Below are 13,556 nucleotides of genomic sequence, written 5' to 3' on the forward strand. Positions count from 1 at the left end.
GAAACTTGGACCCTCACTTTAAGAGAGGAACAGAGGTTAAGAGTGTTTGAGAATAAGGTGCTTAAGAAAATATTTGGGATTAAGAGGGATGAAGTTACAGGAGAATGGAGAAAGTTACACAACGCAGAACTACACGCATTGTATTCTTCACCTGACATAATTAGGAACACTAAATCCAGATGTTTGAGATGGGCAGGGCATGAAGCACGTATGGGCGAATCCAGAAATGCATATAGAGTGTGAGTTGGGAGGCCGGATGGGAAAAGATCTTTGGGGATGCTAAGACGTAGATGGGAGGATAATATAAAAAATGGAATTGAGGGAGGTGGTATATGATGATAGAGACTGGATTAATATTGCTCAGGATAGGGACCGATGGCGGGCTTATGTGAGGGCGGCAATGAACCTCGGTTCCTTAAAACCCATAAGTAACCAAGTAAGTTATTGAAGCAAGGAAAACAAGAGTTAATATCGTAAAATGAAATATATAAACTGCAATAATTTATCAACAAATATAATACCATAAATATGTCAGTCTTTTTACATACGTTGTCGGTGGAATGCGTACCTCTTGAGACAATCACGTGTATGACCCCTGTTGGTATGTATGACTTTCTGAATTTTTAGAAAATGTGTATTGAAGCTTGAGAACAAAGATAAATTTTGGAAAACTCAGGGATTGATGGCTAAAACTTGCACCAATACCAATTATTTCGACGTACTGGAATTTAATTCATTTCTACGTATTGGAAAGCTGATGGTCGCTCGCGTTAACTGTGCACCTTCTCATGGACGTGTATAATCGTGCAACAGAAAACAGAAGCTACAACGCACATGGACTTGTTACCTACTCTGCTTAATTAAGAGTTGTCTACAATAATATATTTCCTTAACTAGAGACCAACTGCGGGCAGAATTGGTAATAATGTCCTAAATTAATTGACATACACAGTCCACCGAATATTATATAAGGCCAGCTGTCCTACAAACTAGAGAAATTCAGTCAAATTTCCTTTATCTAACCGTTACGTTTAATTAGGTCCATTTATCACGTTGGAAGGAGACTAAAGCGTTCTACTTGTAGCTATGTGATCTTTTTCACTTCACTACGAACTGATCTTAACAATTGAACGTACGATCAAGGCAAACCGAAAAAATCAGTATTAAAACGAATGCTAATTTTAAGGTACCAAGCTGTTCCGTGTCAGCTGACAGATTCTTTCCGCCTTATTGTTAGATTATACAGGCTCTACCAGAAATTTAAGGACACCCCTTCGAAGGAGACTTTTCACTCTTCTTCTTCTTATACTTACGGGCTATTCCATCTCAAATCGACCGAAATATAGAGAAAATTGACCTTGCAATTTTTAAATACAATGAAACTTTTTCCGTCCGTTGACAACTGTGATACAATGTTTTGTGCAAAGTTTCAGGCATCAGAACTTCATAGTGTTTAAATTTAAAATATTTAAATTTATCGTATTTTCATAAATTAGCAACTTTAAACTGTTGTGGCTCCGAAACCCTTTCACCCAATGATCAAAATCATGGTTTATTTTGATGCTGAGAAATTAAAGTTTATATTGACATGTAAACAGTTTTTCTTACTTTTTATGGAAATGGAGAAATTTAGATTTCTCTTCATTAAGATGCTTTTGCCCACGAAAAAATATTTTTAAAATATATGGTTAGATTCCGCATTGAAAGTACAAATAAACACATATTTTTTTACTGGTACACCGTTGATAAGAAAGTATTGAAAATATCAAATAAAGAAAATAAATAGTACGCGCGTGAACTAACCAGCTGACCGTAGGTAGTCGAGACAAGCAAGCCCAGGAGAAAAACACGTGATGTGTCGTCATGGCTGGGCTAGCTTTATCACAAGTTTTAATAAACACAGGAGCAAAATGACGCCCAATGCTCGCTTATCTTCAGCTCTCGGCCAGTGCATTGAGTACTGCGCCGTTCAAGTCTAGGCGTGTGAAAATAATTTATTTAATACCCTCGAAACTTATTGCCGAGCCACTAAGCAAACAATGCCGAATCCCTTTTAATAATGCAAGGTTTTTTCTCAATATTTTTTTACATCTTTACAAATGGACAAAAAGCCTAAAAGTAAGTAAAATCAGATTATCTGTCTTTCTGTATACAATAAAAATAAGTATTACTTCTTATCATAACCTACTAAATGTCAGCTTCAAAATGAGCTCCCGTTCAATGTTCTGCAGTAAATGGTTTCAGAGTTCTGAGCGCTGAAAGAGGCTTGTTTTTATAAAATACGCTAAATTTTTCGCTCAATAATACGAAAACCGTTTGACTTTCGATAGTATATTTTTGAAAATACACTCTCCTCAGCACCTTGTATAAATAGGGAAAAAATTAGAGTATTAAAAAAATGCGAGGTTTTTTACTGATTGATTTCATATGCAATAGCCCTTATGTGAAATCTCCTGATGTTTATGAAGGGACCAAATATATGTGAAAAATCTATCTTTCAAACTGTGGATTATGTAACAATTTTTTTGTTATGAAAACTTATTGAAAAATTACATTTTTTTTAGGAAAAAATTAATCACTCCAGAATGAATGTACAGTAGTGGCAAAAAAACCGGACCGATCCTTGTAGCCGATTTCAGAGTCTTGTTCACTCCAGAGCACGATACATTGGTAACTAAGACTTTCGTGGTTCGAATCCTGCCTGGAAAGGAAACTTCTTTTGTTCCTTATTCAAATTTATTCCCAATACTTATCGATTGCTGGTAAAATTCATGTTCTGGGAATAATAAGTTAATTGAGTAGTAAAATATAGCTGCAATTGAAAAGTATTGGGAATAAATTTGAATAAGGAACAAAAAAAATGTTCCCTCCCAGGCAGGATTCGAACCACGAAAGTCTTAGTTACCAGTCTATCGTGCTCTGGAGTGAACAAGACTCTGAAATCAGTTGCAAAGGGTCGGTCCGATTTTTTTGCCACTACTGTACTTCGACCAATTAATTTTGGGATAGAGTTAGATATTATCTCTAGTCATTCTTCCACATCCCAATAATCTGACACTTCACGCCCACACTCCCGAATTTCGACCAGTGCAAACTCCACAACTGTTTACTAAAAAGGAGGGAATAAGCTGATTGGCCGGTATTAACAGCTCCCAATGTTATTGTGTAAGTTCCGGGTCAATTTGCTGCGAATTTCAAACTCAAGAGAATTTTATAAAATTACAATTTTTCCTAAAGAAAATTTAAAAAAAAAAATCTGGATTTTAATGCGTGAACGAGGTGTCACAATTTGTTTCAAGAAAAAGTAATATTTTCACTAGAAGCTTTCCAGATATTTCTAACTCTATCCCAAAATTCATTGCATCTATGTACACGCATTCGGGAATAATTCATTTTTCTCCTACAAAAAAAATGTAATTTTTCAGTTAGTTTTCATAGCAGAAAAATTGTTATAGGGTAAACTAGGGTCTGTTGGACAGTCGGGCATGTTGGACACTCTGTACTTTAACGTGTTACCTCGCCACGAGCGGGGCTATTTCCGTCATTGACTTCTAGCAGAATGTGGTGCCCACAAGTGGCGAGGTAACACGTTAAAGTACAGAGTGTCCAACATGCCCGACTGTCCAACAGACCCTAGTTTACCCTATAATACTTATATAGAGATTGGGGTTGCAGTATGAAACTTCATTTCTTTCACAGGCAGTAGGTACCTTCATAGATATCAGGGGATTTCAGATAAGTACAAGGACAGGAATTAAACATATCTTTCGAAGGAGTGTTATAAGCTTCTGGTAGAACCTGTAGTCATGTGGCTCAGTAAGAGAAAGCATTCACGTGGTATTATAAAGGTAACATTAGTATTTTAAAACTAGAAAGACAAAAAATCAGACAAGATCAAGTGCTGAAAATAATATAGACAGCCGTGAAAGGAATATTAACAGCGATTTGGTAAATTTGTTATAGAAATAATTATTTTCCTGATTTAATGTGAAACTGTAAAGGTAATTTAACTTAGTTGACTAGTTTCGGCTTGATTCGTAGCCATCTTCAGATACTAGTGAAATCCTTGCTTCTTTCCGGTTTCTTCTGATGATATTTTGTTGGTCGGTGCGTTTATATCCGGTAGTGTTATGCCAAATAGGATGTGTGTTCTGAAATTTAAATGTGTATTAAGGATATATTGTAAATACGTTTCATTATCTGTATATTTCGTACTGTTCTGGTGTATTTAATTTCTAGTTATTCGGTTCAATATGTAGGATTTCTATACCTGTTATTATGTTGCTGTAGTTGTGGTTGGTGTTTGTGATGTGTTCTGCGTATGTGGAAGTAATTATTTCGACTATTTCGCTTGTGCACCAATGCACCAATGAAGTGTAATAGTATATTACAATACGAGTTGGGAAGTGCTTTTTACAAAATCGAGGAAAAGTTTGAGAAAGGAACAGAAGGAGTTTTTAAATTTCCGAAATTTTGTAATGCACTTCACAAACATGTATTGTTAACATTTTTTGCATGATCATATTTTTAAAATTGCAAATGCAATATATTTTGCATTGAAAATTTAGAGCAATATTATTCCAAAGCTTTCACAAAGCTGTACTATATTGGTAACTAAGTAAAAATAAGTGCACTGTAGGCCTAATGAGTTTATTTCACTATAGTTTTATGTTATGAAGAATGGTTTCCCTAGCAACAGGTTTCTATGTGAGAATTCTAACTTTCAAGGCCTAACAACAATAGCTGTAAATTAAACAAAAAAAACACTATCGTGCAAAAAGATATATTCACTTTTAAGCAATCAAAGCCAACTATCAATTATTGCAATCTTGTCGAAACAGTGTAATTCCATCTGATGTTCAGATGTTAAATTAATAGTTTTATTGCTTCCTTAGCAATACAGTGGACAGTGATATTGCATTTACAAGCAAATGTAAGCTTTCGCAAGAAGTCTCCTGTGTATGGTCGTAACTTGTGTTTGTCTGTGTCAATTGCTGACGTCATTTTGCTACTACTTTTATTCATCTTGAGAATTACGGAAGAAACAGAGAGCTGGACAAACAGAATTAGATTTCATAGACTGTTCGTTTCAGGGAGAAATTAGGCTAGATCTTAAATGCATACTACTGTACAATAATTTGGAAAAAGAGGTTCTTTTTTTAACAACACGACGAATAATGTGTGTCTCGATCCAACAAAGTAAGACACACCTAACGAGAATCGTTATGTTATACATACGCCTTATGTAAGAAATGTCAAGTGCCTTTTTTAAATCGATAACGTATCTTTAAATACGACTGAAATTGGAACATAAGAAAACTGAACTCCTTCACGATATGTGAACGACGTCAAGATTATCCAAACGCGTCATATAAATTTCCATCAACTCCAACACACCACGATAAAAAGACTGAAGAATAAAAAAAAAACGCACACAGAATTTCATAAAGAAGCCAGGTACAAACAAATGGATTCGTTCACAGGGAACGAAGTAATCCTTATATCAAACTGTAGGAAATGTTTCGTGCACATAAAGCTGGCAACAATTTTTTGATGGTGACGTCACACATCTACCATATGCTGGAAACAAATTTGTGTTGACACGGGATCTCCTGTAGACGATATGTCTGAACACGGGACGGAGTGTTGTGACATCCAACCAACCACGCCTCGGTGCCCCGTGTATGAAATGAAGACAACCACACAGCACGATCTGGAGTTGGAATTACTCCCAGGCCAAGAGTCAAGAACAGTTTGGGGCCATCAAAACAGATTTACTGATTTATAGACGAGTGCATGATGCAGGCGTTGTAGTATGTATCCGTGCGTTGTAAACACGTAGAGAGGAGATAGGTCTGCGTGTCTCCCACCTCGCGTGTTTTCGGTTTTATAGCATATTATATATGGACGGTTCACAAACCAATCAGACTTTTCTTCTGTTTCGTTTTTAATAAAATAAGTTTTCGTATCTTCCCATGTCAATATATAACAACAATTTTATTTGTTTATTTATTTTCAGTATTAACGTACCAACAAGCTGCGATATATATACTAGTATTAGCACAAGTATGGCTTTAATAATAATTTTGTTATAATAAAAATTATGTGTTACGTTCACCTATTTCAATATGATTTGCTACTAATAACACTAATAATAATATTAATCCACCATCGTTCTCAACATCATATTTTTCTTCACTCTGAAATAATGACATAAATTATCTCATTTAGTAGTATTACTCGAATTGTTATCAACTCCATTATAGTCACCTTTATTTATTTTTTAAGAATAACCTATCATTCTATTGCTTATATGTTAGTAGATTATATAAAAAAATTATGTATATTTGTGAACTATCTATGTTACCGTCTTTCTACTCCGCTTAAGAATCTGAACATTATATAAGAATTTTAAATGTTAGTTTAGAAACAAGTTATTCATGTATATGTATAATTTGTGTAATACTTATGTCACTTTTTCCAAAGGGAACAGTGCCCGAATACGAGCTTTTCTCTTTCGGGTTACTTTTATGTAACGTTTCATGTTAACTCTTTTTTATAAAATGAACTAATGAACAAGTGAATGGGGGAGTGAGTGAGTGAATGAATGGGTAAGTGAATGAGTGAGTGAGTGAGTGAGTGAGTGGGTGAGTGGATAATTGAATGAGTGAATGGGTAAGTGAATGAGTGAGTGAGTAAGTGAATGAGTGAATGGGTAAGTGAATGGGTGAGTGAGTGAGTGAGTGGGTATGTGAATGAGTGAATGGGTAAGTGAATGAGTGAATGAGTAAGTGAGTGAGTGAATGGGTAAGTGAATAAGTGAGTGAGTGAATGGGTAAGTGAATAAGTGAGTGAGTGAGTGAATGGGTAAATGAATGAGTGAGTGAATGATGTTTTTTATTTATATTTTCTATATCTGGTTTATTTTATTGGGGTAATTTAGGTTATTTATTTGGTAGTGATCTAATTTCCTTTGGTTTAATTAATTGTGATTAAATTTGTTGGTTGATTATACAATTTTGTTAATGAATTTATAATTTCATTTTGCTTATTATAAATATTTTCATGTATTATAAGTTCTATATTATTAATTATTAAATCTATATTTTAAGTGAATGAGTGAATAGGTATGTGAGTGAGTGTGTGAGTGAATGAGTGGGTAAGTGAGTGAGTGGGTTAAGTGAATGAATGAATGGGTAAGTGAATGAGTGAATGGGTAAGTGAATGAGTGAGTGAGTGAGTGAGTGAGTGAGTGAGTGGGTAAGTGAATGGGTGAATGAATGAGTGAATGGGTAAGTGAATGAGTGAATGGGTAAGTGAATGAGTGAATGGGTAAGTGAATGAGTGAATGGGTAAGTGAGTGAGTGAGTGAATGAGTGGGTAAGTGAATGAGTGAATGGGTAAGTGAGTGAGTGAGTGAATGAGTGGGTAAGTGAATGAGTGAGTGGGTAAGTGAGTGAGTGAGTGAGTGAATGAGTGGATAAGTGAATGAGTGAATAGGTAAGTGAATGGGTGAGTGAATGAGTGAGTGAATGGGTAAGTGAGTGAGTGAGTGAGTGAGTGAGTGAGTGAACAAGCAAAACACACAAATACAAAAATAAATACATAGTTTACAATTATTACATAAATGATAATTTGTAATATAAAATGACCATAATTATTGATATATGATGTTACATTTTCAATAATAACGGAAACAAAAATCAAACAAGAAACTAAAACACGTAAAAGATAATAAATAAAATGAGTGTGTAAACTTCATGAGCATCAGGAATGAAACTTATTGAACTGTAAATGTATAGACTGTAATAATCTCTTTCGCACGATTGTGTTTTTTTGTTGTATTCACAGCTATAAGTTGCCAGGCCTTGAAAGTCAGAATTCCCACACAGAAACTTGTTGCTAGGGAAACCATTCTTCATAATCAAAGGACGGATCAGAGTGACTGTTTTTACAAGTTTACTCACCATTTACTATAGTCTGTTTATGTTGAAGCAGAGACGGTGATTCCAGAAGTACACAACGGGCTCATAGCTGCACTGTCCGTACAGTTGTGTCAAAAGAATGCGTACACTGTGCTGTACATGACGGCTGTGAATTTGTACTCCGTTAAAAAAAAAAAAAAAAAACAGTAGATTGTACTTACGTGTAAAGTGAATACTACGTAGTCTGTGCATTGCAGTGGACAATAATGTACATGCGGAGATTGTCGAAAGTGAATGTTTCTGCGTATCTTACTTAAACAAAAATTATATCGTGATAAACTCCCTTCGACATCGCAAGGCGTAATAGGTGAATACGAATAATATACTAACTTATATCAATATCTGATATATTTCTTTCACTTTTTGATCTGGAAGGTTCTGTTTGTTTTTGCAGCAACACATCTCGCACACCACACATGATTGAAAAATCATTATTTTTTTGCTAACACATTCTAAAGTTTCTCGTTAATTTTTTTCGTAACTTCTCCGGCTTTGGTTTCCTTACGTTTTACAGATACTTCTTCCACTGTTTATAGTCTTTGGCATGTGTAAATCATATGTTTGTAACAACGTTATGGCTTTCGGTATGAAATCTAAACTAAAGATCATCTGAAATTAGGGATTTTGCTATTTCAATTGCACGCGCCTCTGTAGAATCTGAACTATTGATCACTTTCACAATTTGAACATAATATGTGGCATAATAGAAGACAGCGTCCAGCCAACTACACCATCTTGTTATTATGGGGTTTGGTGCAAGGGGAACCCCGGGAGCCATTTCCTTGAATTTTTGTATTCGGGAAGGTGTTTTCAGACAAATTTTCTTAACATTACCTATAAAGCTATCGACGTCACTATAAGAAGAGTGAATTACTTCCGCCACCCTATGGAGTCCATGTGCTAATCAAGCTAGGTGAACCAACTTAAAGAAATACATTATTATATCTGATACTATTAGGCCACAAAATATCCATGGCATTAGAAAATATAGTTGCCATTGTTGTGTGGTTCACCTTTTCTATCGTCTCACACGTTAGTAAATGTTTCTTTCCAGCAGGCCACTACTATAAGTAGCTCATCGGATAGTCGTATTCACACATAATAGCTTCGCATTTACTTTCACTAGTAGTAGCATGCACCACCTGTTTGCGAATCGGAACGTGATGTTCCTACTACATATTGTATAATTCTTTAGCCACTGTCTGTACCTAGGGAACACGCGCCGAGACATTCTGCTCTCTGCATCAGTAACATGAAGTCACGGAACCTGGTCACTCTGATCCGCCCTCAGTTCATAACATAAAACTGTACTGAAATAGACCCATTACGGTGCACTTATTGTTACTTAGTTACCATTACAGTAGGACTAGAGTTTGGAAAGGCTTTGGAATAATATTTCTGTAAATTTTCAATGCAAAATATATTGTATTTGCAATTTTAAAAATATGATGGTGCAAAAAGTGTTGTATAATACACGTTTGTGAAGTGCATTACAAAATCTGGAAAAGCGAAAAATTCGTTCTCCTCGTTTTTCAAACTTTTTTTAGATTTTTTAGAAACCACTTCGCAACCTTGTATCGTAATATACTATTTAAATATTTGTGCAATGATAGGAGATAAATTAGGGTTACAATTTAACACGTATATACTCAATACTCTTCAAAATTAAAAATGAAATATTTGATTTACCATAGCTATAATGAGATATAAAAATGAAGCACACAAAATTAAATAGATTGTACTTAATAAATTGTTTAATAAATATTTTATTAGCACTTTTGACTTAAAGTATTTATATGGTGAACTATGATTTTTGAACACCCTGTGCATAAAGTTGGTACTTGGAGGAAACTCAGGAACATTCTTGAACCAAGGTCCAGTGTTTAGCATAGGCTGTAAAGCGAGGTCGGCTGTCCTGACTGCCGTCTGTTCGAAATATTTTTGTTTTGAAACAGCAAGCCTGTATTTACATTTAAACCTGGAAGTAGAGGCATTTAGATACTGTCGTTATGCGATCTAAAATGTGGGAGCCAATTCCAATTAATTCCATAAAAAAAGATAGTTTTTAGCCACTAATATCGCAGGCGATTTTGTTTTGGTTGTTACGATTACAGCAGCCGACAATTAGATCGGAATTTGTCCATGTCGTAGAATTCAGCTCTGTCAGGTTAGCAAAGAGATGCGGTAACTCTTTCTCTCTAATTCACAGAAATAAGACAAATAACAGCTTGCTTAAATTCTTCTATTTTTTCATCCCTTTCCTCCGCAATATATTAGTGAGGCACTTAAAGCTATTACAGAGGACCACGTAATTGCTATGTAGACAGAATGCGATTGCTTGCAGATTTGTAGGTTTGCACTGCCATCGTGTTTATTCGCTTGGATTCTCTGACGTCAGTTCTAACTCAGTATAACCTGTACTCAACATATGTCACTCTAGTAATATTTATTTTGATGTACCGAAGTACATATGATATTTCCATGCAGATATTCTGCTTTCTCAGATGATGAGAGAGAGATGGAACGGAGAAAAATTCTCTCCGGCGCCGGGATTTGAACCCGGGTTTTCAGCTCTCCGTGCTGATGCTTTAACCACTAAGCCACGCCGGATACAATCCCGACACCATTGAGAATCGTCTCAGATTAAGCTCCATCTCTTGGGGTCCCTCTGGTGGCCGCCCTCTGCGTGGCTTAGTGGTTAAAGCATCAGCACGGAGAGCTGAAAACCCGGGTTCAAATCCCGGCGCCGGAGAGAATTTTCTCCGTTCCATCTCTCTCTCATCATCTGAGAAAGCAGAATATCTGCATGGAAATATCATATGTACTTCGGTACATCAAAATAAATATGATATGCGTAATAAATCACTTTGTGATTTAAAGACGGCGCCCATACCGTCGGACCCCGGCCAACCAGTCACTCATCTGAGTGCACCTCTACACATGTATGGACTTCGGTCCTGCGTGCATAGACATCTATGACGTAGTGCAGAGGGCGGCCACCAGAGGGACCCCAAGAGATGGAGCTTAATCTGAGACGATTCTCAATGGTGTCGGGATTGTATCCGGCGTGGCTTAGTGGTTAAAGCATCAGCACGGATAGCTGAAAACCCGGGTTCAAATCCCGGCGCCGGAGAGAATTTTTCTCCGTTCCATCTCTCTCTCATCTCATTACTCTAGTAAGCTTTTAAAATCATCTCTCGTTTTGTGCAGAAGTTGATCGTCATTTTAAAATATCAATCTATCACTCATCACTTAATCCCATCGGTAGGGTCCTGTTATCAATATTTGATGATATTGCCCGATTTGATTTCAGATGAGAATACACTCGTAATGTTTTCGATCACATATCGGAGAAACTGATAAGATTCTCGCCTTTCTTCTTTAGGAATTATATGTGTTTTTCCCGTTCGGTGTTAGTCCGAACTTGTGATTTTTTATTGTCTTATGTTCGTCCCATTGTGTTCTTTTTGTATTGTCTTGTGTTCGTCACATTTTGTCCTTTTCATATTGCCTTATATTTTTCCATTTTGTCCTTCTATGGTCTTACTAATAAAAACTCTGTACACAGACGTTTAACTGTCTTATACTTATACAATGAATAGCTCGTTTATAAGTCGTGTGTAAATTCCTCACTAATAATCACTACATACGTCGTGTATAACAGTGTAACTGTTACATAGCTAAGTTACTGTTTCGTCATTACTTCATTACGAAAAGTAATAGAATATCTGAGATTCACTATTGCATCCGGTAGAGCGCTGTAATGTGCCGTGTTAAGTATCGATTGTACAACTGGCTCTGATCGATTACTACACTATATTTTGGTCAAAGAGTACAAGATACAGCAATATCACAGTCTTCTATATACAATCACGAAGCTTGAGTTTTGAGGATGCTAGAAACAATAGACTGTGACGGAACTATTTTGCATTGCCTGTAATGAGGCGATATTAGCGATCCTAGTGGTGAGCAACTATCTAATGTTTGCATATTTACTACGTATTGAGCTTCGCGACTGTATATAGTAGACTGTGGCAATATTATCCTGATTATTCTGTGTTCTTTGGTTTGTTATTCTGTGGTTACAAGGCAACCGTCATCATAAAATGACAGTCGATACGAACAGCTGTTAGAGGGGCGGCCATTTTTCTCTATATACAACGCTTAAACAACGGGTTTCGTGTATATAACTACTGCAAAGGAATTCACATTTTATAGTTAAAGACTGTTTATACATCCATTGCTTACGCATAGTTTATTAATAAAGTTTTCTGTCTCAACTCTGCATAAGCCTCATATAAAAATTATACACGGTTTATTAGTAAGACCGCTAGTGTCTTGTTTTTTACTTATCTTGTCCGTCTTACAGTGTTTTGTGTTCTTCCCATCTTGTGCTTTTTGTATTGTCTTATGTTCTTCCCATATTGTCTTTGTAGTCTCTTGTGTCACATCTTGTCCTTGTAGTGACTTGTGTTTGTCTCATCTTAACCCTTCTTATTGTCTTATGTTCGTCCCATTTTGTCCTTGTAGTGCCTTGTGTCACATCTTTTCCTCCTTATGGTGTCTGGTATTTATCCCATTTTGGCGTTTTCAATTGTCTTAATTTTCTCTTATATTATCCTTCTTGTATCATCTTGTCCTCTTTGTAGTGTCTTGTTTGTGTCATATATTGTATTTCTTGTAGTATATTGTTTGTGTCCTATGTTGTACTTCTTGTAATGTATTGTTTGTATCTTAAAGCGTCTTGTTTGTGTTATTGTGATATTCAGTATCATACTGATCCTTTAATCAATAGTATTATTCTTCATTTAACTTCACGACCTTTCACGACCTTGTGACGCATTAAACCATTGGTCGGAATTTCTTGAATCGCGAGTCAACACATATACAGGGTGGAGGGGTAAGTCATGATTTCCCTCCCTTAGCCATCACTTGTTCATTCAACGTTAAGCACTTTGGGTGTCCTACCCCGCCCACTTTTCCCTTTGTTGTATATTGCGAGCTGTATTTTACATTACGTAACCTTTGCCGACCACTTACACTAAAAGTCGTGTGCTAGCGTAGCCAATGAGGGGTAACTAATGCAGTGCTGTCAATATTCACCATACACATTTCCGTCCACTCCTTCTACCAACATTATTTCTAACTCTTCATTTCATACACGGCGACATCTGAAAATTCTTGTATAAGACGAGTATTTTCCCTGGAACAAAACTCAATGAAATGTAGTAGCAATTTATTATTAATTTGGTAGTCTGCAAAACTTGGACACATGAGCCAATAGCTAAATAACAGGAGGCCGAGAACTGTGACAAGATTAAAGTGGATTAGATGAGGGAATAGCTAAATAAGAGGAGGTAAGAAGGCAAGAACTGTGACAAAGTTATAGTGGGTTTATCTCACAAACGTGAAAAAATGACTCATATTAATGTAGAACGCATTTCCCTCCATCAACCATGCTACTTCTTACTTACTTACTTAGGCTACTTACTTACTTATTTACTTACTTACTTACACACTTACTTACTTACTTACTTACTGGCTTTTAAGGAACCCGGAGGTTCATTGCCG

General features: G+C 36.0%; 2 non-coding genes across 2 annotated transcripts; one reads left to right on the forward strand and one right to left on the reverse strand.

The window, feature by feature from the left end:
* Positions 1 to 10,523: 10,523 nt before the first annotated feature.
* Positions 10,524 to 10,595, reverse strand: TRNAS-GGA (transfer RNA serine (anticodon GGA)). Its single transcript has one exon. It is a non-coding gene; the product is annotated as a tRNA-Ser (tRNA).
* A 451-nt stretch (positions 10,596 to 11,046) lies between these two features.
* On the forward strand, positions 11,047 to 11,118 carry TRNAS-GGA (transfer RNA serine (anticodon GGA)). The gene has a single exon. It is a non-coding gene; the product is annotated as a tRNA-Ser (tRNA).
* The last annotated feature ends 2,438 nt before the right edge of the window (positions 11,119 to 13,556 follow it).

This window comes from Periplaneta americana, chromosome 5 (genome assembly GCF_040183065.1).
Source record: "Periplaneta americana isolate PAMFEO1 chromosome 5, P.americana_PAMFEO1_priV1, whole genome shotgun sequence".
Taxonomy (NCBI): domain Eukaryota; kingdom Metazoa; phylum Arthropoda; class Insecta; order Blattodea; family Blattidae; genus Periplaneta; species Periplaneta americana.